The sequence below is a fragment of the Phyllobates terribilis genome, unplaced genomic scaffold (assembly GCF_046119375.1).
Source record: "Phyllobates terribilis strain yellow unplaced genomic scaffold, ASM4611937v1 Scaffold_284__1_contigs__length_2488782, whole genome shotgun sequence".
In the NCBI taxonomy this organism is placed as follows: Eukaryota; Metazoa; Chordata; class Amphibia; order Anura; family Dendrobatidae; genus Phyllobates; species Phyllobates terribilis.
Genome location: NW_027363044.1, coordinates 1,525,879 through 1,549,401, shown reverse-complemented (window position 1 = coordinate 1,549,401; position 23,523 = coordinate 1,525,879).

The window sequence follows — 23,523 nt, the reverse complement described above, 5'->3', positions numbered from 1 at the left end:
CTGCTAAGCAGTTGTCTTTAGTTTATGGCGTTGTCTGTTAAACAGTTGTCTTTGGTGTATGGCATTGTCTGTTAAGCAGTTGTCTTTGGTGTATGGCATTGTCTGTTAAGCAGTTGTCTTTGGTGTATGGCATTGCCTGTTAAGCAGTTGTCTTTGGTGTATGGCATTGTCTGTTAAGCAGTTGTCTTTGGTGCATGGCATTGTCTGCTAAGCAGTTGTCTTTAGTTTATGGCGTTGTCTGTTAAACAGTTGTCTTTAGTTTATGGCGTTGTCTGTTAAGCAGTTGTCTTTGGTGTATAGCAGTGTCTGTTAAGCAGTTGTCTTTGGTGTATAGCATTGTCTGTTAAGCAGTTGTCTTTAGTGTATGGCATTGCCTGTTAAGCAGTTGTCTTTGGTGTATGGCATTGCCTGTTAAGCAGTTGTCTTTGGTGTATGGCATTGTCTGTTAAGCAGTTGTCTTTGGTGTATGGCATTGCCTGTTAAGCAGTTGTCTTTGGTGTATGGCATTGTCTGTTAAGCAGTTGTCTTTGGTGTATGGCATTGTCTGTTAAGCAGTTGTCTTTAGTGTATGGCGTTGTCTGTTAAGCAGTTGTCTTTGGTGTATGCCATTGCCTGTTAAGCAGTTGTCTTTGGTGTATGGCATTGTCTGTTAAGCAGTTATCTTTGGTGTATGGCATTGTCTGTTAAGCAGTTGTCTTTGGTGCATGGCATTGTCTGTTAAGCAGTTGTCTTTTGTGTATGGCATTGTCTGTTAAGCAGTTGTCTTTGGTGTATGGCATTGTCTGTTAAGCAGTTGTCTTTGGTGTATGGCATTGTCTGTTAAGCAGTTGTCTTTGGTGTATGGCATTGTCTGTTAAGCAGTTGTCTTTGGTGTATGGAATTGTCTGTTAAGCAGTTGTCTTTGGTGCATGGCTTTGTCTGTTAAGCAGTTGTCTTTGGTGTATGGCATTGTCTGTTAAGCAGTTGTCTTTGGTGTATGGCATTGTCTGTTAAGCAGTTGTCTTTGTTGTATGGCATTGTCTGTTAAGCAGTTGTCTTTGGTGCATGGCATTGCCTGTTAAGCAGTTGTCTTTTGTGTATGGCATTGTCTGTTAAGCAGTTGTCTTTGGTGTATGGCATTGTCTGTTAAGCAGTTGTCTTTGTTGTATGGCATTGTCTGTTAAGCAGTTGTCTTTGGTGCATGGCATTGCCTGTTAAGCAGTTGTCTTTGTTGTATGGCATTGTCTGTTAAGCAGTTGTCTTTGGTGTATGGCATTGTCTGTTAAGCAGTTGTCTTTTGTGTATGGCATTGTCTGTTAAGCAGTTGTCTTTGGTGTATGGCATTGCCTGTTAAGCAGTTGTCTTTGGTGTATGGCATTGTCTGTTAAGCAGTTGTCTTTGGTGTATGGCATTGTCTGTTAAGCAGTTGTCTTTAGTGTATGGCATTGTCTGTTAAGCAGTTGTCTTTGTTGTATGGCATTGTCTGTTAACCAGTTGTCTTTGGTGTATGGCATTGCCTGTTAAGCAGTTGTCTTTGGTGTATGGCATTGTCTGTTAAGCAGTTGTCTTTGGTGTATGGCATTGCCTGTTAAGCAGTTGTCTTTGTTGTATGGCATTGTCTGTTAATCAGTTGTCTTTGGTGTATGGCATTGTCTGTTAAGCAGTTGTCTTTGGTGTATGGCATTGTCTTAAGCAGTTGTCTTTAGTGTATGGCATTGTATTAAGCAGTTGTCTTTGGTGTATGGCGTTGCCTGTTAAGCAGTTGTCTTTGGTGTATGGCGTTGCCTGTTAAGCAGTTGTCTTTAGTGTATGGCATTGTCTTAAGCAGTTGTCTTTAGTGTATGGCATTGTATTAAGCAGTTGTCTTTGGTGTATGGCGTTGCCTGTTAAGCAGTTGTCTTTGGTGTATGGCATTGCCTGTTAAGCAGTTGTCTTTAGTGTATGGCATTGCCTGTTAAGCAGTTGTCTTTGGTGTATGGCATTGTCTGTTAAGCAGTTGTCTTTAGTTTATGGCGTTGTCTGTTAAGCAGTTGTCTTTGGTGTATGGCATTGCCTGTTAAGCAGTTGTCTTTGGTGTATGGCGTTGCCTGTTAAGCAGTTGTCTTTGGTGTATGGCATTGTCTGTTAAGCAGTTGTCTTTGGTGTATGGCATTGTCTGTTAAGCAATTGTCTTTGGTGCATGTCATTGCCTGTTAAGCAGTTGTCTTTGGTGTATGGTATTGCCTGTTAAGCAGTTGTCTTTGGTGCATGGCGTTGCCTGTTAAGCTGTTGTCTTTGGTGTATGGCTGTCTGTTAAGCAGTTGTCTTTGGTGTATGGCATTGTCTGTTAAGCAGTTGTCTTTGGTGTATGGCGTTGCCTGTTAAGCAGTTGTCTTTGGTGTATGGCATTGCCTGTTAAGCAGTTGTCTTTGGTGCATGGCGTTGCCTGTTAAGCTGTTGTCTTTGGTGTATGGCTGTGTCTGTTAAGCAGTTGTCTTTGGTGTATGGCATTGTCTGTTAAGCAGTTGTCTTTGGTGTATGGCATTGCCTGTTAAGCAGTTGTCTTTGGTGCATGGCGTTGCCTGTTAAGCAGTTGTCTTTGGTGTATGGCAGTGTCTGTTAAGCAGTTGTCTTTAGTGTATGGCATTGTCTGTTAAGCAGTTGTCTTTGGTGTATGGCATTGCCTGTTAAGCAGTTGTCTTTGGTGTATGGCAGTGTCTGTTAAGCAGTTGTCTTTGGTGTATGGCATTGTCTCTTAAGCAGTTGTCTTTGGTGTATGGCATTGCCTGTTAAGCAGTTGTCTTTGTTGTATGGCATTGCCTGTTATGCAGTTGTCTTTAGTGTATGGCATTGTCTCTTAAGCAGTTGTCTTTGGTATATGGCATTGCATGTTAAGCAGTTGTCTTTGGTGTATGGCATTGTCTGTTAAGAAGTTGTCTTTGGTATATGGCATTGCCTGTTAAGCAGTTGTCTTTGGTGTATGGCATTGTCTCTTAAGAAGTTGTCTTTGGTATATGGCATTGCCTGTTAAGCAGTTGTCTTTGGTGTATGGCATTGTCTGTTAAGCAGTTGTCTTTGGTGTATGGCATTGTCTCTTAAGCAGTTGTCTTTGGTATATGGCATTGCCTGTTAAGCAGTTGTCTTTGGTGTATGGCATTGCCTGTTAAGCAGTTGTCTTTGGTGTATGGCATTGTCTATTAATCAGTTGTCTTTGGTGTATGGCATTGTCTCTTAAGCAGTTGTCTTTGGTATATGGCATTGCCTGTTAAGCAGTTGTCTTTGGTGTATGGCATTGTCTGTTAAGCAGTTGTCTTTGGTGTATGGCATTGTCTATTAATCAGTTGTCTTTGGTGTATGGCATTGTCTCTTAAGCAGTTGTCTTTGGTATATGGCATTGCCTGTTAAGCAGTTGTCTTTGGTGTATGGCATTGTCTGTTAAGCAGTTGTCTTTGGTGTATGGCATTGTCTGTTAAGCAGTTATCTTTGGTGTATGGCATTGCCTGTTAAGCAGTTGTCTTTGGTGTTTGGCATTGCCTGTTAAGCAGTTGTCTTTGGTGTATGGCATTGTCTGTTAAGCAGTTGTCTTTGGTGTATGGCATTGCATGTTAAGCAGTTGTCTATAATGTATGGCATTGCCTGTTAAGCAGTTGTGTTTGGTGTATGGCAGTGTCTGTTAAGCAGTTGTCTTTGGTGTATGGCAGTGTCTGTTAAGCAGTTGTCTTTGGTGTATGGCATTGCCTGTTAAGCAGTAATCTTTGGTGTATGGCAGTGTCTGTTAAGCAGTTGTCTTTGGTGTATGGCATTGTCTGTTAAGCAGTTGTCTTTGGTGTATGGCAGTGTCTGTTAAGCAGTTGTCTTTGGTGTATGGCATTGTCTCTTAAGCAGTTGTCTTTGGTATATGGCATTGTCTGTTAAGCAGTTGTCTTTGGTGTATGGCATTGTCTGTTAAGCAGTTGTCTTCGGTGTATGGCATTGCCTGTTAAGCAGTTGTCTTTAGTGTATGGCATTCCCTGTTAAGCAGTTGTCTTTGGTGTATTGCATTGTCTGTTAAGCAGTTGTCTTTAGTGTATGGCATTGCCTGTTAAGCAGTTGTCTTTAATGTATGGCATTGCCTGTTAAGCAGTTGTCTTTAGTGTATGGCATTGCCTGTTAAGCAGTTGTCTTTAGTGTATGGCATTGTCTGTTAAGCAGTTGTCTTTGGTGTACGGCATTGTCTGTTAAGCAGTTGTCTTTGATGTATGGCATTGCCTGTTAAGCATTTATCTTTGGTGTATGGCATTGCCTGTTAAGCAGTTGTCTTTGGTGTATGGCATTGTCTGTTAAGCAGTTGTCTTTGGTGTATGGCATTGTCTGTTAAGCATTTATCTTTGGTGTATGGCATTGCCTGTTAAGCAGTTGTCTTTGGTGTATGGCATTGTCTGTTAAGCAGTTGTCTTTGGTGTATGGCACTGTCTGTTAAGCAGTTGTCTTTGGTGTATGGCATTGCCTGTTAAGCAGTTGTCTTTGGTGTATGGCATTGTCTGTTGAGCAGTTGTCTTTGGTGTATGGCATTGTCTGTTAAGCAGTTGTCTTTGGTGTATGGCATTGTCTGTTAAGCAGTTGTCTTTGGTGTATGGCATTGCCTGTTAAGCAGTTGTCTTTGGTGTATGGCATTGTCTGTTAAGCAGTTGTCTTTGGTGTATGGCATTGTCTGTTAAGCAGTTGTCTTTGGTGTATGGCATTGTCTGTTAAGCAGTTATCTTTGGTGTATGGCATTGCCTGTTAAGCAGTTGTCTTTGGTGTATGGCATTGCCTGTTAAGCAGTTGTCTTTGGTGTATGGCATTGTCTGTTAAGCAGTTGTCTTTGGTGTATGGCATTGTCTGTTAAGCAGTTGTCTTTGGTGTATGGCATTGCATGTTAAGCAGTTGTCTTCGGTGTATGGCATTGCCTGTTAAGCAGTTGTCTTTAGTGTATGGCATTGCCTGTTAAGCAGTTGTCTTTAGTGTATGGCATTGCCTGTTAAGCAGTTGTCTTTAGTGTATGGCACTGTCTGTTAAGCAGTTGTCTTCGGTGTATGGCATTGCCTGTTAAGCAGTTGTCTTCGGTGTATGGCATTGCCTGTTAAGCAGTTGTCTTTAGTGTATGGCATTGCCTGTTAAGCAGTTGTCTTTAGTGTATGGCACTGTCTGTTAAGCATTTGTCTTCGGTGTATGGCATTGCCTGTTAAGCAGTTGTCTTCGGTGTATGGCATTGTCTGTTAAGCAGTTGTCTTTGGTGTATGGCATTGCATGTTAAGCAGTTGTCTTCGGTGTATGGCATTGCCTGTTAAGCAGTTGTCTTTAGTGTATGGCATTGCCTGTTAAGCAGTTGTCTTTAGTGTATGTCATTGACTGTTAAGCAGTTGTCTTTAGTGTATGGCATTGCCTGTTAAGCAGTTGTCTTTAGTGTATGGCATTGCCTGTTAAGCAGTTGTCTTTAGTGTATGGCATTGCCTGTTAAGCAGTTGTCTTTAGTGTATGGCACTGTCTGTTAAGCAGTTGTCTTTGGTGTATGGCATTGTCTGTTAAGCAGTTGTCTTTGGTGTATGGCATTGTCTGTTAAGCAGTTGTCTTTGGTTTATGGCATTGCCTGTTAAGCAGTTGTCTTTGGTGTATGGCATTGCCTGTTAAGCAGTTGTCTTTGGTGTATGGCATTGCCTGTTAAGCAGTTGTCTTTGGTGTATGGCATTGTTTGTTAAGCAGTTGTCTTTGGTGTATGGCATTGTTTGTTAAGCAGTTGTCTTTGGTGTATGGCATTACCTGTTAAGCAGTTGTCTTTGGTGTATGGCAGTGTCTGTTAAGCAGTTGTCTTTAGTGTATGGCATTGTTAAGCAGTTGTCTTTGGTGCATGGCAGTGTCTGTTAAGCAGTTGTCTTTGGTGTATGGCATTGTCTGTTAAGCAGTTGTCTTTGGTGTATGGCATTGCCTGTTAAGCAGATGTCTTTGGTGTATGGCATTGTCTGTTAAGCAGTTGTCTTTAGTGTATGGCATTGCCTGTTAAGCAGTTGTCTTTAGTGTATGGCATTGCCTGTTAAGCAGTTGTCTTTAGTGTATGGCACTGTCTGTTAAGCAGTTGTCTTTGGTGTATGGCATTCCCTGTTAAGCAGTTGTCTTTGGTGTATGGCATTCCCTGTTAAGCATTTGTCTTTGGTGTATGGCATTGCCTGTTAAGCAGTTGTCTTTGGTGTATGGCATTGCCTGTTAAGCAGTTGTCTTCGGTGTATGGCATTGCCTGTTAAGCAGTTGTCTTTAGTGTATGGCATTGCCTGTTAAGCAGTTGTCTTTAGTGTATGGCACTGTCTGTTAAGCATTTGTCTTCGGTGTATGGCATTGCCTGTTAAGCAGTTGTCTTCGGTGTATGGCATTGTCTGTTAAGCAGTTGTCTTTGGTGTATGGCATTGCATGTTAAGCAGTTGTCTTCGGTGTATGGCATTGCCTGTTAAGCAGTTGTCTTTAGTGTATGGCATTGCCTGTTAAGCAGTTGTCTTTAGTGTATGGCATTGACTGTTAAGCAGTTGTCTTTAGTGTATGGCATTGCCTGTTAAGCAGTTGTCTTTAGTGTATGGCATTGCCTGTTAAGCAGTTGTCTTTGGTGTATGGCATTGCCTGTTAAGCAGTTGTATTTGGTGTATGGCACTGTCTGTTAAGCAGTTGTCTTTGGTGTATGGCATTGTCTGTTAAGCAGTTGTCTTTGGTGTATGGCATTGTCTGTTAAGCAGTTGTCTTTGGTTTATGGCATTGCCTGTTAAGCAGTTGTCTTTGGTGTATGGCATTGCCTGTTAAGCAGTTGTCTTTGGTGTATGGCATTGCCTGTTAAGCAGTTGTCTTTGGTGTATGGCATTGTTTGTTAAGCAGTTGTCTTTGGTGTATGGCATTGTTTGTTAAGCAGTTGTCTTTGGTGTATGGCATTACCTGTTAAGCAGTTGTCTTTGGTGTATGGCAGTGTCTGTTAAGCAGTTGTCTTTAGTGTATGGCATTGTCTGTTAAGCAGTTGTCTTTGGTGCATGGCAGTGTCTGTTAAGCAGTTGTCTTTGGTGTATGGCATTGTCTGTTAAGCAGTTGTCTTTGGTGTATGGCATTGTCTGTTAAGCAGTTGTCTTTGGTTTATGGCACTGCCTGTTAAGCAGTTGTCTTTGGTGTATGGCATTGCCTGTTAAGCAGTTGTCTTTGGTGTATGGCATTGCCTGTTAAGCAGTTGTCTTTAGTGTATGGCATTGCCTGTTAAGCAGTTGTCTTTAGTGTATGGCACTGTCTGTTAAGCAGTTGTCTTCGGTGTATGGCATTGCCTGTTAAGCAGTTGTCTTCGGTGTATGGCATTGCCTGTTAAGCAGTTGTCTTTAGTGTATGGCATTGCCTGTTAAGCAGTTGTCTTTAGTGTATGGCACTGTCTGTTAAGCATTTGTCTTCGGTGTATGGCATTGCCTGTTAAGCAGTTGTCTTCGGTGTATGGCATTGTCTGTTAAGCAGTTGTCTTTGGTGTATGGCATTGCATGTTAAGCAGTTGTCTTCGGTGTATGGCATTGCCTGTTAAGCAGTTGTCTTTAGTGTATGGCATTGCCTGTTAAGCAGTTGTCTTTAGTGTATGTCATTGACTGTTAAGCAGTTGTCTTTAGTGTATGGCACTGTCTGTTAAGCAGTTGTCTTTGGTGTATGGCATTGTCTGTTAAGCAGTTGTCTTTGGTGTATGGCATTGTCTGTTAAGCAGTTGTCTTTGGTTTATGGCATTGCCTGTTAAGCAGTTGTCTTTGGTGTATGGCATTGCCTGTTAAGCAGTTGTCTTTGGTGTATGGCATTGCCTGTTAAGCAGTTGTCTTTGGTGTATGGCATTGTTTGTTAAGCAGTTGTCTTTGGTGTATGGCATTGTTTGTTAAGCAGTTGTCTTTGGTGTATGGCATTACCTGTTAAGCAGTTGTCTTTGGTGTATGGCAGTGTCTGTTAAGCAGTTGTCTTTAGTGTATGGCATTGTCTGTTAAGCAGTTGTCTTTGGTGCATGGCAGTGTCTGTTAAGCAGTTGTCTTTGGTGTATGGCATTGTCTGTTAAGCAGTTGTCTTTGGTGTATGGCATTGCCTGTTAAGCAGATGTCTTTGGTGTATGGCATTGTCTGTTAAGCAGTTGTCTTTAGTGTATGGCATTGCCTGTTAAGCAGTTGTCTTTAGTGTATGGCATTGCCTGTTAAGCAGTTGTCTTTAGTGTATGGCACTGTCTGTTAAGCAGTTGTCTTTGGTGTATGGCATTCCCTGTTAAGCAGTTGTCTTTGGTGTATGGCATTCCCTGTTAAGCATTTGTCTTTGGTGTATGGCATTGCCTGTTAAGCAGTTGTCTTTGGTGTATGGCATTGCCTGTTAAGCAGTTGTCTTCGGTGTATGGCATTGCCTGTTAAGCAGTTGTCTTTAGTGTATGGCATTGCCTGTTAAGCAGTTGTCTTTAGTGTATGGCACTGTCTGTTAAGCATTTGTCTTCGGTGTATGGCATTGCCTGTTAAGCAGTTGTCTTCGGTGTATGGCATTGTCTGTTAAGCAGTTGTCTTTGGTGTATGGCATTGTCTGTTAAGCAGTTGTCTTTGGTGTATGGCATTGCCTGTTAAGCAGTCATCTTTGGTGTACGGTAGTGTCTGTTAAGCAGTTGTCTTTGGTGTATGGCATTGTCTGTTAAGCAGTTGTCTTTGGTGTATGGCATTGTCTGTTAAGCAGTTGTATTTGCTGCATGGCATTGTCTGTTAAGCAGTTGTCTTTTGTGTATGGCATTGCCTGTTAAGCAGTTGTCTTTAGTGTATGGCATTGCCTGTTAAGCAGTTGTCTTTGGTGTATGGCATTGCCTGTTAAGCAGTTGTCTTTGGTGTATGGCATTGCCTGTTAAGCAGTTGTCTTTGGTGTATGGCATTGCCTGTTAAGCAGTTGTCTTTGGTGTATGGCATTGCCTGTTAAGCAGTAATCTTTGGTGTATGGCATTGCCTGTTAAGCAGTTGTCTTTAGTGTATGCCATTGTCTGTTAAGCAGTTGTCTTTGGAGTATGGCATTGTATGTTAAGCAGTTGTCTTTGGTGTATGGCATTGTCTGTTAAGCAGTTGTCTTTGGTGTATGGCATTGTCTGTTAAGCAGTTGTCTTTGGTGTATGGCATTGCCTGTTAAGCAGTAATCTTTGGTGTATGGCATTGCCTGTTAAGCAGTTGTCTTTAGTGTATACCATTGTCTGTTAAGCAGTTGTCATTGGTGTATGGCATTGTCTGTTAAGCAGTTGTCTTTGGTGTATGGCAGTGTCTGTTAAGCAGTTGTCTTTGGTGTATGGCATTGCCTGTTAAGCAGTTGTCTTTAGTGTATGGCATTGCCTGTTAAGCAGTTGTCTTTGGTGTATGGTAGTGTCTGTTAAGCAGTTGTCTTTCGTGTATGCCATTGTCTGTTAAGCAGTTGTCTTTGGTGTATGCCATTGTCTGTTAAGCAGTTGTCTTTGGTGTATGCCATTGTCTGTTAAGCAGTTGTCTTTCGTGTATGGCATTGTCTGTTAAGCAGTTGTCTTTGGTGTATGGCATTGCCTATTAAGCAGTTGTCTTTGGTGTATGGCATTGCCTGTTAAGCAGTTGTCTTTGGTGTATGGCATTGTCTGCTAAGCAGTTGTCTTTAGTTTATGGCGTTGTCTGTTAAGCAGTTGTCTTTGGTGTATGGCATTGCCTGTTAAGCAGTTGTCTTTGGTGTTTTTCAGTGTCTGTTAAGCAGTTGTCTTTGGTGTATGGCATTGTCTGTTAAGCAGTTGTCTTTGGTGTATGGCATTGCCTGTTAAGCAGTTGTCTTTAGTTTATGGCATTGTCTGTTAAGCAGTTGTCTTTGGTGTATGGCATTGCCTGTTAAGCAGTTGTCTTTGGTGTATGGCATTGTCTGCTAAGCTGTTGTCTTTAGTGTATGGCATTGCCTGTTAAGCAGTTGTCTTTAGTGTATGTCATTGCCTGTTAAGCAGTTGTCTTTGGTGTATGGCATTGCCTGTTAAGCAGTTGTCTTTGGTGTATGTCATTGTCTGCTAAGCTGTTGTCTTTAGTGTATGGCATTGCCTGTTAAGCAGTTGTCTTTAGTGTATGTCATTGTCTGCTAAGCTGTTGTCTTTAGTTTATGGCGTTGTCTGTTAAGCAGTTGTCTTTGGTGTATGGCGTTGTCTGTTAAGCAGTTGTCTTTGGTGTATGGCATTGTCTGTTAAGCAGTTGTCTTTGGTGTATGGCATTGTCTGTTAAGCAGTTGTCTTTGGTGTATGGCATTGTCTGTTAAGCAGTTGTCTTTGGTGTATGGCATTGCCTGTTAAGCAGTTGTCTTTGGTGTGTGGCATTGCCTGTTAAGCAGTTGTCTTTAGTGTATGGCATTGTCTGTTAAGCAGTTGTATTTGGTGTATGGCATTGTCTGTTAAGCAGTTGTCTTTGGTGTATGCATTGTCTGTTAAGCAGTTGTCTTTGGTGTATGGCATTGTCTGTTAAGCAGTTGTCTTTGGTGTATGGCATTGCCTGTTAAGCAGTTGTCTTTGGTGTGTGGCATTGCCTGTTAAGCAGTTGTCTTTAGTGTATGGCATTGTCTGTTAAGCAGTTGTATTTGGTGCATGGCATTGTCTGTTAAGCAGTTGTCTTTGGTGTATGGCATTGCCTGTTAAGCAGTTGTCTTTAGTGTATGGCACTGTCTGTTAAGCAGTTGTCTTTGGTGTATGGCAGTGTCTGTTAAGCAGTTGTCTTTGGTGTATGGCATTGCCTGTTAAGCAGTTGTCTTTAGTGTATGGCACTGTCTGTTAAGCAGTTGTCTTTGGTGTATGGCATTGCCTGTTATGCAGTAATCTTTGGTGTATGGCAGTGTCTGTTAAGCAGTTGTCTTTGGTGTATGGCATTGCCTGTTAAGCAGTAATCTTTGGTGTATGGCAGTGTCTGTTAAGCAGTTGTCTTTGGTGTATGACATTGTCTGTTAAGCAGTTGTCTTTGGTGTATGGCAGTGTCTGTTAAGCAGTTGTCTTTGGTGTATGGCATTGTCTGTTAAGCAGTTGTCTTTGGTGTATGGCAGTGTCTGTTAAGCAGTTGTCTTTCGTGTATGGCGTTGTCTGTTAAGCAGTTGTCTTTGGTGTATGGCATTGCCTATTAAGCAGTTGTCTTTGGTGTATGGCATTGTCTGTTAAGCAGTTGTCTTTATTGTATGGCACTGTCTGTTAAGCAGTTGTCTTTGGTGTATGGCATTGTCTGTTAAGCAGTTGTCTTTAGTGTATGGCACTGTCTGTTAAGCAGTTGTCTTTGGTGTATGACATTGTCTGTTAAGCAGTTGTCTTTGGTGTATGGCATTGTCTGTTAAGCAGTTGTCTTTGGTGTATGGCATTGTCTGTTAAGCAGTTGTCTTTGGTGTATGGCATTGCCTGTTAAGCAGTCATCTTTGGTGTACGGTAGTGTCTGTTAAGCAGTTGTCTTTGGTGTATGGCATTGTCTGTTAAGCAGTTGTCTTTAGTGTATGGCACTGTCTGTTAAGCAGTTGTCTTTGGTGTATGGCATTGTCTGTTAAGCAGTTGTCTTTAGTGTATGGCACTGTCTGTTAAGCAGTTGTCTTTGGTGTATGGCATTGTCTGTTAAGCAGTTGTCTTTGGTGTATGGCATTGCCTGTTAAGCAGTTGTCTTTGGTGTATGGCATTGCCTGTTAAGCAGTTGTCTTTGCTGTATGGCAGTGTCTGTTAAGCAGTTGTATTTGCTGCATGGCATTGTCTGTTAAGCAGTTGTCTTTTGTGTATGGCATTGCCTGTTAAGCAGTTGTCTATAGTGTATGGCATTGCCTGTTAAGCAGTAATCTTTGGTGTATGGCAGTGTCTGTTAAGCAGTTGTCTTTGGTGTATGGCATTGTCTGTTAAGCAGTTGTCTTTGGTGTATGGCAGTGTCTGTTAAGCAGTTGTCTTTCGTGTATGGCATTGTCTGTTAAGCAGTTGTCTTTGGTGTATGGCAGTGTCTGTTAAGCAGTTGTCTTTCGTGTATGGCATTGTCTGTTAAGCAGTTGTCTTTGGTGTATGGCATTGCCTATTAAGCAGTTGTCTTTGGTGTATGGCATTGTCTGTTAAGCAGTTGTCTTTGGTGCATGGCATTGTCTGTTAAGCAGTTGTCTTTAGTTTATGGCGTTGTCTGTTAAACAGTTGTCTTTAGTTTATGGCGTTGTCTGTTAAGCAGTTGTCTTTGGTGTATAGCATTGTCTGTTAAGCAGTTGTCTTTGGTGTATGGCATTGTCTGTTAAGCAGTTGTCTTTGGTGTATGGCATTGTCTGTTAAGCAGTGGTCTTTGGTGTATAGCATTGTCTGTTAAGCAGTTGTCTTTGGTGTATGGCATTGCCTGTTAAGCAGTTGTCTTTGGTGTATGGCATTGCCTGTTAAGCAGTTGTCTTTGGTGTATGGCATTGTCTGTTAAGCAGTTGTCTTTGGTGTATGGCATTGTCTGTTAAGCAGTTGTCTTTGGTGTATGGCATTGCCTGTTAAGCAGTTGTCTTTGGTGTATGGCATTGCCTGTTAAGCAGTTGTCTTTGGTGTATGGCATTGTCTGTTAAGCAGTTGTCTTTGGTGTATGGCATTGCCTGTTAAGCAGTTGTCTTTGGTGTATGGCATTGCCTGTTAAGCAGTTGTCTTTGGTGTATGGCATTGTCTGTTAAGCAGTTGTCTTTGGTGTATGGCATTGTCTGCTAAGCAGTTGTCTTTAGTTTATGGCGTTGTCTGTTAAACAGTTGTCTTTGGTGTATGGCATTGTCTGTTAAGCAGTTGTCTTTGGTGTATGGCATTGTCTGTTAAGCAGTTGTCTTTGGTGTATGGCATTGCCTGTTAAGCAGTTGTCTTTGGTGTATGGCATTGTCTGTTAAGCAGTTGTATTTGGTGCATGGCATTGTCTGCTAAGCAGTTGTCTTTAGTTTATGGCGTTGTCTGTTAAACAGTTGTCTTTAGTTTATGGCGTTGTCTGTTAAGCAGTTGTCTTTGGTGTATAGCAGTGTCTGTTAAGCAGTTGTCTTTGGTGTATAGCATTGTCTGTTAAGCAGTTGTCTTTAGTGTATGGCATTGCCTGTTAAGCAGTTGTCTTTGGTGTATGGCATTGCCTGTTAAGCAGTTGTCTTTGGTGTATGGCATTGTCTGTTAAGCAGTTGTCTTTGGTGTATGGCATTGCCTGTTAAGCAGTTGTCTTTGGTGTATGGCATTGTCTGTTAAGCAGTTGTCTTTGGTGTATGGCATTGTCTGTTAAGCAGTTGTCTTTAGTGTATGGCGTTGTCTGTTAAGCAGTTGTCTTTGGTGTATGCCATTGCCTGTTAAGCAGTTGTCTTTGGTGTATGGCATTGTCTGTTAAGCAGTTATCTTTGGTGTATGGCATTGTCTGTTAAGCAGTTGTCTTTGGTGCATGGCATTGTCTGTTAAGCAGTTGTCTTTTGTGTATGGCATTGTCTGTTAAGCAGTTGTCTTTGGTGTATGGCATTGTCTGTTAAGCAGTTGTCTTTGGTGTATGGCATTGTCTGTTAAGCAGTTGTCTTTGGTGTATGGCATTGTCTGTTAAGCAGTTGTCTTTGGTGTATGGAATTGTCTGTTAAGCAGTTGTCTTTGGTGCATGGCTTTGTCTGTTAAGCAGTTGTCTTTGGTGTATGGCATTGTCTGTTAAGCAGTTGTCTTTGGTGTATGGCATTGTCTGTTAAGCAGTTGTCTTTGTTGTATGGCATTGTCTGTTAAGCAGTTGTCTTTGGTGCATGGCATTGCCTGTTAAGCAGTTGTCTTTTGTGTATGGCATTGTCTGTTAAGCAGTTGTCTTTGGTGTATGGCATTGTCTGTTAAGCAGTTGTCTTTGTTGTATGGCATTGTCTGTTAAGCAGTTGTCTTTGGTGCATGGCATTGCCTGTTAAGCAGTTGTCTTTGTTGTATGGCATTGTCTGTTAAGCAGTTGTCTTTGGTGTATGGCATTGTCTGTTAAGCAGTTGTCTTTTGTGTATGGCATTGTCTGTTAAGCAGTTGTCTTTGGTGTATGGCATTGCCTGTTAAGCAGTTGTCTTTGGTGTATGGCATTGTCTGTTAAGCAGTTGTCTTTGGTGTATGGCATTGTCTGTTAAGCAGTTGTCTTTAGTGTATGGCATTGTCTGTTAAGCAGTTGTCTTTGTTGTATGGCATTGTCTGTTAACCAGTTGTCTTTGGTGTATGGCATTGCCTGTTAAGCAGTTGTCTTTGGTGTATGGCATTGTCTGTTAAGCAGTTGTCTTTGGTGTATGGCATTGCCTGTTAAGCAGTTGTCTTTGTTGTATGGCATTGTCTGTTAATCAGTTGTCTTTGGTGTATGGCATTGTCTGTTAAGCAGTTGTCTTTGGTGTATGGCATTGTCTTAAGCAGTTGTCTTTAGTGTATGGCATTGTATTAAGCAGTTGTCTTTGGTGTATGGCGTTGCCTGTTAAGCAGTTGTCTTTGGTGTATGGCGTTGCCTGTTAAGCAGTTGTCTTTAGTGTATGGCATTGTCTTAAGCAGTTGTCTTTAGTGTATGGCATTGTATTAAGCAGTTGTCTTTGGTGTATGGCGTTGCCTGTTAAGCAGTTGTCTTTGGTGTATGGCATTGCCTGTTAAGCAGTTGTCTTTAGTGTATGGCATTGCCTGTTAAGCAGTTGTCTTTGGTGTATGGCATTGTCTGTTAAGCAGTTGTCTTTAGTTTATGGCGTTGTCTGTTAAGCAGTTGTCTTTGGTGTATGGCATTGCCTGTTAAGCAGTTGTCTTTGGTGTATGGCGTTGCCTGTTAAGCAGTTGTCTTTGGTGTATGGCATTGTCTGTTAAGCAGTTGTCTTTGGTGTATGGCATTGTCTGTTAAGCAATTGTCTTTGGTGCATGTCATTGCCTGTTAAGCAGTTGTCTTTGGTGTATGGCATTGCCTGTTAAGCAGTTGTCTTTGGTGCATGGCGTTGCCTGTTAAGCTGTTGTCTTTGGTGTATGGCTGTGTCTGTTAAGCAGTTGTCTTTGGTGTATGGCATTGTCTGTTAAGCAGTTGTCTTTGGTGTATGGCGTTGCCTGTTAAGCAGTTGTCTTTGGTGTATGGCATTGCCTGTTAAGCAGTTGTCTTTGGTGCATGGCGTTGCCTGTTAAGCTGTTGTCTTTGGTGTATGGCTGTGTCTGTTAAGCAGTTGTCTTTGGTGTATGGCATTGTCTGTTAAGCAGTTGTCTTTGGTGTATGGCATTGCCTGTTAAGCAGTTGTCTTTGGTGCATGGCGTTGCCTGTTAAGCAGTTGTCTTTGGTGTATGGCAGTGTCTGTTAAGCAGTTGTCTTTAGTGTATGGCATTGTCTGTTAAGCAGTTGTCTTTGGTGTATGGCATTGCCTGTTAAGCAGTTGTCTTTGGTGTATGGCAGTGTCTGTTAAGCAGTTGTCTTTGGTGTATGGCATTGTCTCTTAAGCAGTTGTCTTTGGTGTATGGCATTGCCTGTTAAGCAGTTGTCTTTGTTGTATGGCATTGCCTGTTATGCAGTTGTCTTTAGTGTATGGCATTGTCTCTTAAGCAGTTGTCTTTGGTATATGGCATTGCATGTTAAGCAGTTGTCTTTGGTGTATGGCATTGTCTGTTAAGAAGTTGTCTTTGGTATATGGCATTGCCTGTTAAGCAGTTGTCTTTGGTGTATGGCATTGTCTGTTAAGAAGTTGTCTTTGGTATATGGCATTGCCTGTTAAGCAGTTGTCTTTGGTGTATGGCATTGTCTGTTAAGCAGTTGTCTTTGGTGTATGGCATTGTCTCTTAAGCAGTTGTCTTTGGTATATGGCATTGCCTGTTAAGCAGTTGTCTTTGGTGTATGGCATTGCCTGTTAAGCAGTTGTCTTTGGTGTATGGCATTGTCTATTAATCAGTTGTCTTTGGTGTATGGCATTGTCTCTTAAGCAGTTGTCTTTGGTATATGGCATTGCCTGTTAAGCAGTTGTCTTTGGTGTATGGCATTGTCTGTTAAGCAGTTGTCTTTGGTGTATGGCATTGTCTATTAATCAGTTGTCTTTGGTGTATGGCATTGTCTCTTAAGCAGTTGTCTTTGGTATATGGCATTGCCTGTTAAGCAGTTGTCTTTGGTGTATGGCATTGTCTGTTAAGCAGTTGTCTTTGGTGTATGGCATTGTCTGTTAAGCAGTTATCTTTGGTGTATGGCATTGCCTGTTAAGCAGTTGTCTTTGGTGTATGGCATTGCCTGTTAAGCAGTTGTCTTTGGTGTATGGCATTGTCTGTTAAGCAGTTGTCTTTGGTGTATGGCATTGCATGTTAAGCAGTTGTCTATAATGTATGGCATTGCCTGTTAAGCAGTTGTGTTTGGTGTATGGCAGTGTCTGTTAAGCAGTTGTCTTTGGTGTATGGCAGTGTCTGTTAAGCAGTTGTCTTTGGTGTATGGCATTGCCTGTTAAGCAGTAATCTTTGGTGTATGGCAGTGTCTGTTAAGCAGTTGTCTTTGGTGTATGGCATTGTCTGTTAAGCAGTTGTCTTTGGTGTATGGCAGTGTCTGTTAAGCAGTTGTCTTTGGTGTATGGCATTGTCTCTTAAGCAGTTGTCTTTGGTATATGGCATTGTCTGTTAAGCAGTTGTCTTTGGTGTATGGCATTGTCTGTTAAGCAGTTGTCTTCGGTGTATGGCATTGCCTGTTAAGCAGTTGTCTTTAGTGTATGGCATTCCCTGTTAAGCAGTTGTCTTTGGTGTATTGCATTGTCTGTTAAGCAGTTGTCTTTAGTGTATGGCATTGCCTGTTAAGCAGTTGTCTTTAATGTATGGCATTGCCTGTTAAGCAGTTGTCTTTAGTGTATGGCATTGCCTGTTAAGCAGTTGTCTTTAGTGTATGGCATTGTCTGTTAAGCAGTTGTCTTTGGTGTACGGCATTGTCTGTTAAGCAGTTGTCTTTGATGTATGGCATTGCCTGTTAAGCATTTATCTTTGGTGTATGGCATTGCCTGTTAAGCAGTTGTCTTTGGTGTATGGCATTGTCTGTTAAGCAGTTGTCTTTGGTGTATGGCATTGTCTGTTAAGCATTTATCTTTGGTGTATGGCATTGCCTGTTAAGCAGTTGTCTTTGGTGTATGGCATTGTCTGTTAAGCAGTTGTCTTTGGTGTATGGCACTGTCTGTTAAGCAGTTGTCTTTGGTGTATGGCATTGCCTGTTAAGCAGTTGTCTTTGGTGTATGGCATTGTCTGTTGAGCAGTTGTCTTTGGTGTATGGCATTGTCTGTTAAGCAGTTGTCTTTGGTGTATGGCATTGTCTGTTAAGCAGTTGTCTTTGGTGTATGGCATTGCCTGTTAAGCAGTTGTCTTTGGTGTATGGCATTGTCTGTTAAGCAGTTGTCTTTGGTGTATGGCATTGTCTGTTAAGCAGTTGTCTTTGGTGTATGGCATTGTCTGTTAAGCAGTTATCTTTGGTGTATGGCATTGCCTGTTAAGCAGTTGTCTTTGGTGTATGGCATTGCCTGTTAAGCAGTTGTCTTTGGTGTATGGCATTGTCTGTTAAGCAGTTGTCTTTGGTGTATGGCATTGTCTGTTAAGCAGTTGTCTTTGGTGTATGGCATTGCATGTTAAGCAGTTGTCTTCGGTGTATGGCATTGCCTGTTAAGCAGTTGTCTTTAGTGTATGGCATTGCCTGTTAAGCAGTTGTCTTTAGTGTATGGCATTGCCTGTTAAGCAGTTGTCTTTAGTGTATGGCACTGTCTGTTAAGCAGTTGTCTTCGGTGTATGGCATTGCCTGTTAAGCAGTTGTCTTCGGTGTATGGCATTGCCTGTTAAGCAGTTGTCTTTAGTGTATGGCATTGCCTGTTAAGCAGTTGTCTTTAGTGTATGGCACTGTCTGTTAAGCATTTGTCTTCGGTGTATGGCATTGCCTGTTAAGCAGTTGTCTTCGGTGTATGGCATTGTCTGTTAAGCAGTTGTCTTTGGTGTATGGCATTGCATGTTAAGCAGTTGTCTTCGGTGTATGGCATTGCCTGTTAAGCAGTTGTCTTTAGTGTATGGCATTGCCTGTTAAGCAGTTGTCTTTAGTGTATGTCATTGACTGTTAAGCAGTTGTCTTTAGTGTATGGCATTGCCTGTTAAGCAGTTGTCTTTAGTGTATGGCATTGCCTGTTAAGCAGTTGTCTTTAGTGTATGGCATTGCCTGTTAAGCAGTTGTCTTTAGTGTATGGCACTGTCTGTTAAGCAGTTGTCTTTGGTGTATGGCATTGTCTGTTAAGCAGTTGTCTTTGGTGTATGGCATTGTCTGTTAAGCAGTTGTCTTTGGTTTATGGCATTGCCTGTTAAGCAGTTGTCTTTGGTGTATGGCATTGCCTGTTAAGCAGTTGTCTTTGGTGTATGGCATTGCCTGTTAAGCAGTTGTCTTTGGTGTATGGCATTGTTTGTTAAGCAGTTGTCTTTGGTGTATGGCATTGTTTGTTAAGCAGTTGTCTTTGGTGTATGGCATTACCTGTTAAGCAGTTGTCTTTGGTGTATGGCAGTGTCTGTTAAGCAGTTGTCTTTAGTGTATGGCATTGTTAAGCAGTTGTCTTTGGTGCATGGCAGTGTCTGTTAAGCAGTTGTCTTTGGTGTATGGCATTGTCTGTTAAGCAGTTGTCTTTGGTGTATGGCATTGCCTGTTAAGCAGATGTCTTTGGTGTATGGCATTGTCTGTTAAGCAGTTGTCTTTAGTGTATGGCATTGCCTGTTAAGCAGTTGTCTTTAGTGTATGGCATTGCCTGTTAAGCAGTTGTCTTTAGTGTATGGCACTGTCTGTTAAGCAGTTGTCTTTGGTGTATGGCATTCCCTGTTAAGCAGTTGTCTTTGGTGTATGGCATTCCCTGTTAAGCATTTGTCTTTGGTGTATGGCATTGCCTGTTAAGCAGTTGTCTTTGGTGTATGGCATTGCCTGTTAAGCAGTTGTCTTCGGTGTATGGCATTGCCTGTTAAGCAGTTGTCTTTAGTGTATGGCATTGCCTGTTAAGCAGTTGTCTTTAGTGTATGGCACTGTCTGTTAAGCATTTGTCTTCGGTGTATGGCATTGCCTGTTAAGCAGTTGTCTTCGGTGTATGGCATTGTCTGTTAAGCAGTTGTCTTTGGTGTATGGCATTGCATGTTAAGCAGTTGTCTTCGGTGTATGGCATTGCCTGTTAAGCAGTTGTCTTTAGTGTATGGCATTGCCTGTTAAGCAGTTGTCTTTAGTGTATGGCATTGACTGTTAAGCAGTTGTCTTTAGTGTATGGCATTGCCTGTTAAGCAGTTGTCTTTAGTGTATGGCATTGCCTGTTAAGCAGTTGTCTTTGGTGTATGGCATTGCCTGTTAAGCAGTTGTATTTGGTGTATGGCACTGTCTGTTAAGCAGTTGTCTTTGGTGTATGGCATTGTCTGTTAAGCAGTTGTCTTTGGTGTATGGCATTGTCTGTTAAGCAGTTGTCTTTGGTTTATGGCATTGCCTGTTAAGCAGTTGTCTTTGGTGTATGGCATTGCCTGTTAAGCAGTTGTCTTTGGTGTATGGCATTGCCTGTTAAGCAGTTGTCTTTGGTGTATGGCATTGTTTGTTAAGCAGTTGTCTTTGGTGTATGGCATTGTTTGTTAAGCAGTTGTCTTTGGTGTATGGCATTACCTGTTAAGCAGTTGTCTTTGGTGTATGGCAGTGTCTGTTAAGCAGTTGTCTTTAGTGTATGGCATTGTCTGTTAAGCAGTTGTCTTTGGTGCATGGCAGTGTCTGTTAAGCAGTTGTCTTTGGTGTATGGCATTGTCTGTTAAGCAGTTGTCTTTGGTGTATGGCATTGTCTGTTAAGCAGTTGTCTTTGGTTTATGGCACTGCCTGTTAAGCAGTTGTCTTTGGTGTATGGCATTGCCTGTTAAGCAGTTGTCTTTGGTGTATGGCATTGCCTGTTAAGCAGTTGTCTTTAGTGTATGGCATTGCCTGTTAAGCAGTTGTCTTTAGTGTATGGCACTGTCTGTTAAGCAGTTGTCTTCGGTGTATGGCATTGCCTGTTAAGCAGTTGTCTTCGGTGTATGGCATTGCCTGTTAAGCAGTTGTCTTTAGTGTATGGCATTGCCTGTTAAGCAGTTGTCTTTAGTGTATGGCACTGTCTGTTAAGCATTTGTCTTCGGTGTATGGCATTGCCTGTTAAGCAGTTGTCTTCGGTGTATGGCATTGTCTGTTAAGCAGTTGTCTTTGGTGTATGGCATTGCATGTTAAGCAGTTGTCTTCGGTGTATGGCATTGCCTGTTAAGCAGTTGTCTTTAGTGTATGGCATTGCCTGTTAAGCAGTTGTCTTTAGTGTATGTCATTGACTGTTAAGCAGTTGTCTTTAGTGTATGGCACTGTCTGTTAAGCAGTTGTCTTTGGTGTATGGCATTGTCTGTTAAGCAGTTGTCTTTGGTGTATGGCATTGTCTGTTAAGCAGTTGTCTTTGGTTTATGGCATTGCCTGTTAAGCAGTTGTCTTTGGTGTATGGCATTGCCTGTTAAGCAGTTGTCTTTGGTGTATGGCATTGCCTGTTAAGCAGTTGTCTTTGGTGTATGGCATTGTTTGTTAAGCAGTTGTCTTTGGTGTATGGCATTGTTTGTTAAGCAGTTGTCTTTGGTGTATGGCATTACCTGTTAAGCAGTTGTCTTTGGTGTATGGCAGTGTCTGTTAAGCAGTTGTCTTTAGTGTATGGCATTGTCTGTTAAGCAGTTGTCTTTGGTGCATGGCAGTGTCTGTTAAGCAGTTGTCTTTGGTGTATGGCATTGTCTGTTAAGCAGTTGTCTTTGGTGTATGGCATTGCCTGTTAAGCAGATGTCTTTGGTGTATGGCATTGTCTGTTAAGCAGTTGTCTTTAGTGTATGGCATTGCCTGTTAAGCAGTTGTCTTTAGTGTATGGCATTGCCTGTTAAGCAGTTGTCTTTAGTGTATGGCACTGTCTGTTAAGCAGTTGTCTTTGGTGTATGGCATTCCCTGTTAAGCAGTTGTCTTTGGTGTATGGCATTCCCTGTTAAGCATTTGTCTTTGGTGTATGGCATTGCCTGTTAAGCAGTTGTCTTTGGTGTATGGCATTGCCTGTTAAGCAGTTGTCTTCGGTGTATGGCATTGCCTGTTAAGCAGTTGTCTTTAGTGTATGGCATTGCCTGTTAAGCAGTTGTCTTTAGTGTATGGCACTGTCTGTTAAGCATTTGTCTTCGGTGTATGGCATTGCCTGTTAAGCAGTTGTCTTCGGTGTATGGCATTGTCTGTTAAGCAGTTGTCTTTGGTGTATGGCATTGCATGTTAAGCAGTTGTCTTCGGTGTATGGCATTGCCTGTTAAGCAGTTGTCTTTAGTGTATGGCATTGCCTGTTAAGCAGTTGTCTTTAGTGTATGGCATTGACTGTTAAGCAGTTGTCTTTAGTGTATGGCATTGCCTGTTAAGCAGTTGTCTTTAGTGTATGGCATTGCCTGTTAAGCAGTTGTCTTTGGTGTATGGCATTGCCTGTTAAGCAGTTGTATTTGGTGTATGGCACTGTCTGTTAAGCAGTTGTCTTTGGTGTATGGCATTGTCTGTTAAGCAGTTGTCTTTGGTGTATGGCATTGTCTGTTAAGCAGTTGTCTTTGGTTTATGGCATTGCCTGTTAAGCAGTTGTCTTTGGTGTATGGCATTGCCTGTTAAGCAGTTGTCTTTGGTGTATGGCATTGCCTGTTAAGCAGTTGTCTTTGGTGTATGGCATTGTTTGTTAAGCAGTTGTCTTTGGTGTATGGCATTGTTTGTTAAGCAGTTGTCTTTGGTGTATGGCATTACCTGTTAAGCAGTTGTCTTTGGTGTATGGCAGTGTCTGTTAAGCAGTTGTCTTTAGTGTATGGCATTGTCTGTTAAGCAGTTGTCTTTGGTGCATGGCAGTGTCTGTTAAGCAGTTGTCTTTGGTGTATGGCATTGTCTGTTAAGCAGTTGTCTTTGGTGTATGGCATTGTCTGTTAAGCAGTTGTCTTTGGTTTATGGCACTGCCTGTTAAGCAGTTGTCTTTGGTGTATGGCATTGCCTGTTAAGCAGTTGTCTTTGGTGTATGGCATTGCCTGTTAAGCAGTTGTCTTTGGTGTATGGCATTGTTTGTTAAGCAGTTGTCTTTGGTGTATGGCATTGTTTGTTAAGCAGTTGTCTTTGGTGTATGGCATTACCTGTTAAGCAGTTGTCTTTGGTGTATGGCAGTGTCTGTTAAGCAGTTGTCTTTAGTGTATGGCATTGTCTGTTAAGCAGTTGTCTTTGGTGCATGGCAGTGTCTGTTAAGCAGTTGTCTTTGGTGTATGGCATTGTCTGTTAAGCAGTTGTCTTTGGTGTATGGCATTGCCTGTTAAGCAGTTGTCTTTGGTGTATGGCATTGTCTGTTAAGCAGTTGTCTTTGGTGTATGGCATAAACTAAAGACAACTGCTGAACAGGCAATGCCATACAGATTACTAAATTACAGGCCTATTATTTATTACCATGGTTCTCTGTCAGACATATCACCTATAACAGTGTTCCAAAATCAGCCATTTCTGCCTTCCATTTCATTGCAGTGTGTCGGTCAAGCTATTCACACTAGTTGTCTGTGTAGAATAATATTAGTAAATTACAGGCCTATTATTTAAAACCGTGGTTCTTTATCAGACGTATCACATATAACTGCGTTCCTAAATCAGCCATTTCTAGTGAACATGGAAAATATTGTCCTCCATTTAAAATGGGCAAGGTGCGTGGCAAGGGACAGGGAAGTGGACGTGATGGTGATGGTGCATGCACAGGCCGAGGACGTGGCCGTGGGAAGCTGAAATTGTGCCACAACAAACACCCACATCTTGTCGCTCGACCTTCCATTCCCAATTAATAGGGGACCGCAGAACCCCACTATTGAACATAGAGCAGTGTCAAAAGGTTGTTGGTTGGATAGCAGATAATGCTTCCAGTCATTTATCCGCCACCACCATCCTGTCTTCCACACTGTCAAGTCTCAGTAGCCGTGAGTCTGGACTGCATATTCCTCACCCTGATCCTCCTTCCTTCCACCATGCCGAGTGCCCGGAGACAACTGATCCCACACTTGGACCCTCAGAAGAGCTGTTCACTTTTCCATTTGTAGATTCGGGGCTCTCGCCCAGCCAGCTTCAAGCGAGTCAAGAAGAGAACGCGTGTAGCGATGCCCAAATATTTGAGCAGCCACGGTCACACGAAGGTGACGCGCCCCCTGGGCCGTGGGGTACTCGGTAGCCGGGCCGGTCGATGCTGGGGGATGTCACAGTGGCAGTGACCCGGTCCGTGACCCAGGGCGGTCAATAAAATGGGAAAAGTAAAAGGTAATAAAGTTTTTATAGAGATAATGTTCGCGACGACACCTGTGGTATGTGGCTATATGGGGCCGCCGCTGCGGTGCAGATCCCCTGGAGCTGATGGTCACGCAGCAGAGTTGGTTCAGCTCTCCACAGGCAGAGCTTAGCTCCAGGGCAGGATGTAGTGATACTATAGGGTAGATGTGGTTAGTGTAGTGTAATGCAGGTGATGGCGCAGATAATGACCAGTCCATAGCTTAATGGCAGTTTCCTCTTATCTTTACTTGCCGTTTGTTAAGCAGACCAGGACAAGGGAACTAGCTGGTAGTAGAGGTCCGGGCGGCCTGGAAGCAAGTTG